The sequence below is a fragment of the Poecilia mexicana genome, unplaced genomic scaffold, assembly GCF_051168715.1.
Source record: "Poecilia mexicana isolate PSO_F unplaced genomic scaffold, ASM5116871v1 scaffold_15, whole genome shotgun sequence".
Taxonomy (NCBI): Eukaryota; Metazoa; Chordata; class Actinopteri; order Cyprinodontiformes; family Poeciliidae; genus Poecilia; species Poecilia mexicana.
Window position 1 is genome coordinate 14,087,271 of NW_028263384.1, and position 7,778 is coordinate 14,095,048.

Genomic DNA, 7,778 nt, shown 5'->3' on the forward strand with positions numbered 1-7,778 from the left:
GCTAAATCTCTGAGCTTTTTTTTTTTTTTTTTTCCAGGAGACACCTATTCAGCTCTACGAGACTTCAGGGACCAATCTGAGCAGCAGAACAGGTCTCATCTTGCCCGTGACCTCTCTCTAAATGAGAGTCAAAGGGGTCCTGCGGGTCCTGCTACAGCAGCGAACTGAAGTGCAGCACTCACGGCCTTTTGCGATGCGCGTCTCGATGTGGACCACATCTGATTCTCTGTCCAGCCCCATTACCGCCCTTGAGAGAACGTGAAGAGCAGAAGGAAATGGAAGGGAACAGAAATAGGGTTTGGTGGATACGAGAAGGATAAATGAGAATTAGAAGAAAAGAACAGAAAGCTTTGTTGATCATAGCAGCAGTAGACAGACATTGTTGTTCTCAGAAACCAATAATAATATAATTTTATATCCTGTAAATTACTCAGGGTAAAATTAGCTCCAGCGGTGGCAACTAATCTCAATTTACTGAAGCGTCAACAGGGGCAACAACAAGAGAAGGGAGGTGACAAAACATCCACTGCTCCCATAAATACCAACCACGGCAAATGGGTGTTGTTATGAAATTGCAGGCAGCTGCAGCAGATTTGAAAAATAACTTTTTGACATAATGTGCGTCAAGGAATGGCATTCAGGAGCACAAATAATGCATTGTTTCGGGCTGTGCCGTACCCACCGTGCTCCACTAATTTATGAAACATCTGACTGTTCACGCATGTGGAGAGGGCGTCCTCCAACCAACCTCCGTTCTTTTGTGAACAAAAACAAGAACACAGTTGGCTGGACTCATACCATGACCAACCCGCTAAACGGACTCATCAATATTAACCGCCTTGTGCCTGCGCAGTAAAGACGTCTAAACGGCAGCAACAACAAAAACAGCATGTTGTGTTTGTGCTCCAGAGAAGTCGGCACAATATTATATCAGCCTTACGTGACGGGGATGTAATCAGTTTTGGGCTTGACTCCTGTGATGGTAAGGGCTTTTTTTTTTTTTTTTTTTTTTACATAGATCACTGGATTCATCTGTTTACAATCGACTTCGTAATCGTGTCAGTGATCAATTACAGGACAAAACAGGAAGTCATACCAGTAGAATCTGCCTGGCATCACGTTTTCATGGACAAGCTGCCATTTCTTCCCAAAGTCCATTGAGCTGTAGAGCTGCAAAACAACATTTTTGATCCACTGCTTCACACATTAAAAGTAGGCTGATGATAATGAGCAACACGTGAGAATAAAAACATTTCGTTGTGATTTTTTTATTTTATTTTATTTTCTCCAGATCTACCTTGTAGTCATGACTGTAAGCCAGAATCCAGTTCTCCTGTGCAGGGTGGAAGAGGAGGCTGAGGACGTTGAAGTTAATGGGAAACTTCTCGAAGCTGGCCCCTTCGTCTGAGCTGATGAAAACAGCGCTCTCTACCTCTGGGTCACTAAGCATCAATATCTATGGTACGGGAAGCCGAGCGAGGGGCAAAGCATTAGAAAAGGGTAAAAGAGCTTCGGACATACTGGTTGGGCAAAACTTGGAAAAAAGATACAGGAGCATCTCAGTAAGTTAGGATATCACCATACATATCTTTTTTTTCTGTAATTAAAAAAGTAATTGTGCAAGTCACTCATATTTTTAATTACAAAGTAGTATATGACAAGTGTTTATTTTTGTTCATTTTGATAATTAGTGTTATTGAAAACCAAAAATGAAATTTCTCAGAAAATGACAGTGCCTATAAAAATGTCTCACCCCCTTGGATGTTTTACCCTCTTTGCAAATCAATCATGATCAACACAATGTTGTTGATTTTTTTTTTTTCTTCACAAAAAAACTTTTAATGTCAAAGTGAAAACTGACTCACCTGCACTCACTGCAGCTTGGTAATGTTCCCAAAACTTTTCACTGAGCTCTGCTTGACAATCATCTCAAGGCTGCAATAATGCCTGTAATTTGTGCACAGTTTTCTAACACTATTTTCCCTCAACTTAACTTTCTATAAATATACTTGGATATAGCACTCTGTGATCAGCCAGCTTCTTTAGCACTGACCTTTTGTGGCTTACCCTTCTTATGGAGAGCATTAATAACTGTTCGCTGGACAACAGTTAAATCAGCAGTATTTCTGCAGCATTTTCTGAGAAACTGAATATTGTGCGTTGTAACAAAATGATCAGAAACAAATGCTTAGAATGTATCACCCTTTGTGGCAGGAATTTAAAGTTACATAAATGAACATCACTTTTTGAATCAAGATGCCAAAATAATTGAACTATTTAATGATATTCTAATTTATTGAAAATGACTTGTGGAACATCTGACAGAAGTAAAAGTCAGAGGGAAATGCTGACCTTTTGCTTGTTGGTGGGACAGACATACAGGTAGCTTAAAACTGTCCTGGAGATCACTTTATCATTGAGTTTGGTGTAGGTGCTGCCGTAGTCAGTGGATCTGAACAGAAACAACATTGTATAACAATAATTTAAAAAAAACAACAACATTATGATAAAGTTTATTTGATGGGGACAGACACACATCGACATAGACAAACTGAATAAAACAGCAGTCCCATGTTTGCATCATGGTGCAATAGCAACAGCTAATTCTCAGCACTTGTCCCGAGTTGGGCTTTTTGAAATCTATTAGAGAACCACTGTCCAGGTTTGCCATGTTTAGCCAGTTAACTGTAAATCATTTTCTTCTTAACAAGAGCGTCTCTCCAGAGCTTTCCATGCAATTAGAGATTGATTTTCTGACATTCAAGCAACATGTTGCTTTGAGGTATAAAACAGATCTGACAGAGACTACTGTAGTTTAACATGTATTCACTTTTGTTGCTGTTGTTGGGGATTGTCATGATTTCTCTTGTTTGGTCTGTGAATTGTCTTATACTTATGGATCAAGTAAGGAAAACAATTGTCAAATTATTTATTATGCCCCTTATGGTTGCTTTCCCAGAACTTTGACGTAATGCTTCCAGATAGAGACTCTTGGTTTTTGTCATGTAGTAAAAGCAAAGGTTCAACTTTCCTTTCACTAATGCATTTCAGATCAAAGTTGTTTTCATCCGGATATGATTTAAGTTTCCGTCATATCAGCACCCAATTAGGGCACTACTTAAAATGATCTCCAAGTGCCTGGAAAAATGGTACAACAGTAAACCAGATTAGGATGACTGTTTTCGAGCAATTAGGCCATTTTGACGTGACGTGAATATGCAAGGGCAAGAATATCCCACGCTCTCCACATGTAAAGACACGTGAAAACCCTTTCTTATTTTTATCTTAGCAACAGAATCTCAGTTTTTAAAAACCCAGTGTTGATTTGTGATGGTGTCTGCCGGTTGCTTTTCCAAAGACCTTTGTTGGAAGTCTTTCTTAGAGTAAATAGCCTCATCAACTCTTTGCAACACCAGCAAATTTTGCATAAACACCTGGTGTCTTCTGACAGGAAACTGAAAATGGGTTGTCAACTGGGTCTTAGAGTAGGATAATGATTTCTAACAAATCAACACGTAAATTGTTCCCCAGACACAAGATTAACCATCCTCTATATCCATAACAGCCCTCCAAAATAAATCCTTTCGAAGACCTTTGGGGCGAACTGAAAAGAAATAAGGAATGTACTGTACTGAATGTACAGCTAGCGAAAAAGATTAAGAAATTAAAATCTAACCATAAAATTGGTTTCAAACAACCACAGCTAGGCTTCAAGAATGCTGGATCTTCTTATTATGTAAAAACATTTAACTTCTTTAGCATTTGTAAAAATTTCGGATGTGCTTTAACACTGTGCGATAGTACGTAACGCCACCGGGACTAATTGGAGGTCACATCTTCTTTATCCTCTGACAGTGCAAAAAACTATGAATGCCAAAAGATTTCAATGGCTCAGTTTTCTGCATTGAAAATGAAGCCATGAATAAAGCTGAATTTTAGCAATGTGTTAAGGTCATCTTTGTAGTAGTACATTTTTCTACATTTTTAAGTCTAAATTTATCAAATCTCTTAACAGAGTTATATTCACTAAATGAAAATGTGCGATGAGGATTGCTTGTCAAATTAAAAATACCAGTTGAAAAATAAACACTTAAGCAGATATTAAGCTTTTTTGTAATCAAGGCCACATTAAAAAATGTTTTTATTGGACAGATGTAATATTTTACTCTTAAATGTTACATTTTCATGAGCTGCAAAAGGAAAATCATAAATAACATAACCAGAGGCTTCAAAACATCACTCTATATAATTAATCTATATTATGTGTTTCACTTAGTGAATTTATGTAGCAACATAAATTAAGTTTTCAAAAATCTAAAAAAATTATCGAATGGGTCGCTGTGTGAAATATGTGAATGCAGAAATGAGCCAGTTGTTGGGCTTGATTAAAATGCCTGTGTTTGAATGAAATAAAAATATCCACAGCAGTGTTTAAAGATGCCTGCAGTTTACTAAGGTGACTCCAGTGACAAGGGTAAATGTGCTTTGTCACTCATGGCTTCCTATTTCTTCTCTCCACAAACGGCCAAGCCACGTTCTCAGTTCTACCTGGGTGGCTCCGAATGTAATTTCGCCGCATAATTGGATGGGAACCCACCGTCTGCTATCATTGTCTGTGCATTAACTTGAACTGTTCCTGTTGGGATTTGTTTGCACAAACCGCGACCAGTAAAAACATTTGTATTTGAGCGTTAAGTGCTCCGTGTCTGTTTCTGACTGAGGAACTCTTAAACGATGTGATTACAATGTGCGGCTTCATCTGGAAACGTAATGGGAATCGAGGCGTGTTTCGCCAGCTCATGCATATCGCCCATTGATCTGCATGCTGCGTTTTGCCACAAGAAGAGGCCCAGAAGCTGTAGACATAAATCATTTATGGTGTTGTCAGGGAAATCATTTACTCTTTTCTTTTCGTAACATGGAGATCACTGCTTTTCTAATGCCCCTACTAAGAGATGTCCATGGACCCCCTCAGGTACTCTAATTTGCTTGTAGGCCATTGTTACAGGAACCACCTTGATGATGGAATACCTCCTACATACAATATGGAATTTCAAAGGGAGTAAGTAGAGTGGGTGCAGATGCCTCTGGAGAAACAGATATTAATTTAAGGCTCTTGCTTGCCGGACTGATGGTCTTTTTTTTTTTTTTTCATGCGTATTTCAGAAAGAAATGAATTCTCTGCAGGCTTGTAGAGAGGTGAGAGAAGGCATATCTGAGACAGTATCGGGCTTTGTGGTATAATCCTTAATGAATTCTGTTCTTATTTACGACCTGACAGGGCACTGTAACTCACCCTTTAATACATTCGGAATGAAATTGCTATGACTATATAGCAGCGATTGCATGTCAATTGCTGCTGAAACAAAAGGTTACAGATGACTATCAATCAAAAAGTCAATCAGAAAGTTTCTAGGTCAGAGGAAAAGCACCACAGATCCAAACAAAGAAGCTCTCAGATCAGTCATCCGGTTTATCTTTCAGAAACAGCCTTTCAAAAAAAGTTTTTGTGCTGATGATGGACAGAAGGTAGCGTCTTCTCTAAAAGCCTCCTGCAGTCTCACTCGACTTATTTATGGGGCTGCAGGAAGCAGAGAGGAGGATGGTTCAATCTTAACCACTTCAGAACGCTTTATTAAAACATACTTCACCGTGGCTTCCACTGCAACTTGATTGTTCATATCCTAGAGAGGGAGAGCACTATAAATCATACTTACAGTATGCTATGCTCTCCATGAATATATTATTCTTATTGTTTTTTTTTTGTTTGTTTGTTTCTTTTTTTAAGCCCGGTGCCCTAACCTGTATATGTTTATACTGAAAAATAAAAACAGCTCTGATTAAATTTAAGAAAACCTACCTCCAGAGCGAGCTCTCGGTTACGGTCCCCATGGTTACGTCATAGAGCTTAGTCAAAATCAGGATCACCTGCAACAGCAGCAGAAATAGATGGATTTTTTACATTTTGTTACATTGCAAACATTTTTTTTATTTATATATATATATATATATATATATATATATATATATATATGCCAACTCAAAATTGAGCATAACTACGAAGATAAAGGAAAATTCTAAAAGCTTTTCAATTTTTTTTAAAACATAAGCATTTGCCCTTTAGCCCTCTTTCTGTCAACACTTTGTGGAGCTGCCTTGTGCTGTGTTGGATTTGCACGTTAGAGATTTGAAATTTTTTACAAATATTTCTTTGCAAGATAGTTCAACCTCAGTCAGATTAGAAGGTGTGTCCTTGTGAGATTTAGATTTAAAGCTAATTATAATTAGCTTTAAGTCTATGACTTCCTATGACAAGAATGAATAAACCAGTCAGTTGTATCTCTGACTGCATGTTTAGTTCTTCTGCTAAGGAGTGATCCTCTGCCAACATCTCAAGTAATTTGGAGGCTCTAGCAGATTTTCTTCTGGGATTGACCTGTATTTTTGCTCCATTCATCTTCTCTTCAGCTATATCTCAAGAGAAGATATAGCTTAACAAACAAAATCATCCCATGAGCCATAGTAGGGGATTATGTGTGTGTTAGCTTTTGTGTGTGTGCTGTATGTTCTCTGACAATCCTCACAATTACCCAAAGGTGACTTATTTTGGATCATTCAAAGACTATTGAAACAAATTAGCATGAGAAATACCGAATGTAATGGGTCAATATATCCCTCCAAAATATGAAAAGGTTCAAGGGGTATTTATACTCAAATTGTTGAAATTATACTTCCTCTGTAGCACACATTATCTCTCTACACCCAGTGAAGTCAACTGGATAGGACATGTTTGGCACATTTCTTCACCAATATATATCAGCCTCATGCAGTGGTTATCTCGACGACAAGAGCGTGTCATTTTGTCATGATGCATCAGTCTACTGGTTGTGGGATTGTGAAAGAAAAAAAAGCTCCATGTGTTGTTGTGTCTGTACATCATGCAGAATGATACCCATTAAATAACAAAACTGAATTGCTCAGTGAAGAGGAAGCAGACATGGAGCTAATAGCTGAATGGCTCCTCCCTCTCTTTTCTCTGCCTTTGTTTCTGCTAATATGTTGTCGAAATTGGCAAATTTGTAATTGAATATTGAATCTCAGGTTAGGTGGCTCAAGTCTGCTGTCACACTTTTTGCATACTATCTTCGGTTGGTTGGGAGGGAAACAAAAATATTGCCCGCTAAGGCAAAGAGAGAGAGGAAAATGGCCTGCAAATGCATCATTGTCACTCCAATAACATTATAAAGGACTTCCCGCGTGAATGCTTATAACTCAGGCAAGAAGGATGGACAGGATAGACAGTTTGGGGCAGAGCGATGAGAAGGGATGGTGGATAATAACAATCAAGGGGTATAAAACATGATATAATATGATGATTTCCTTTTTTAACAGAAACCGTGAAAGACAGGTCAAAAGCTCAATTACAGTGAGTTTAAACACATTAACCTCATGGGGACCCATGGAAGGAGTTATTAAACTGTGAAAAGCTGCACAGACTCAGAGGAACAAAAGACACGTCACCAAGTCTGCTTTGGAAATGTTAAAAACCCAATTGACCCACAATTTAGCCATCAAACAGCCACTATGCATTGCTGGGACTATCTGCATTGCAGGTTAATTAACCAATCACACGGAGAGATAAGCATTTGCATAACTAAATGCACCGTGTCTGCAAGGTCCAGCGCTGTAGTCCGAATCAATTTGGAGAACAGACTTAGTTAAATGGCTGTGATGCTGGGCCTAATTGCCTGCTTTGAAAAATAGATACAAGAGAAAAA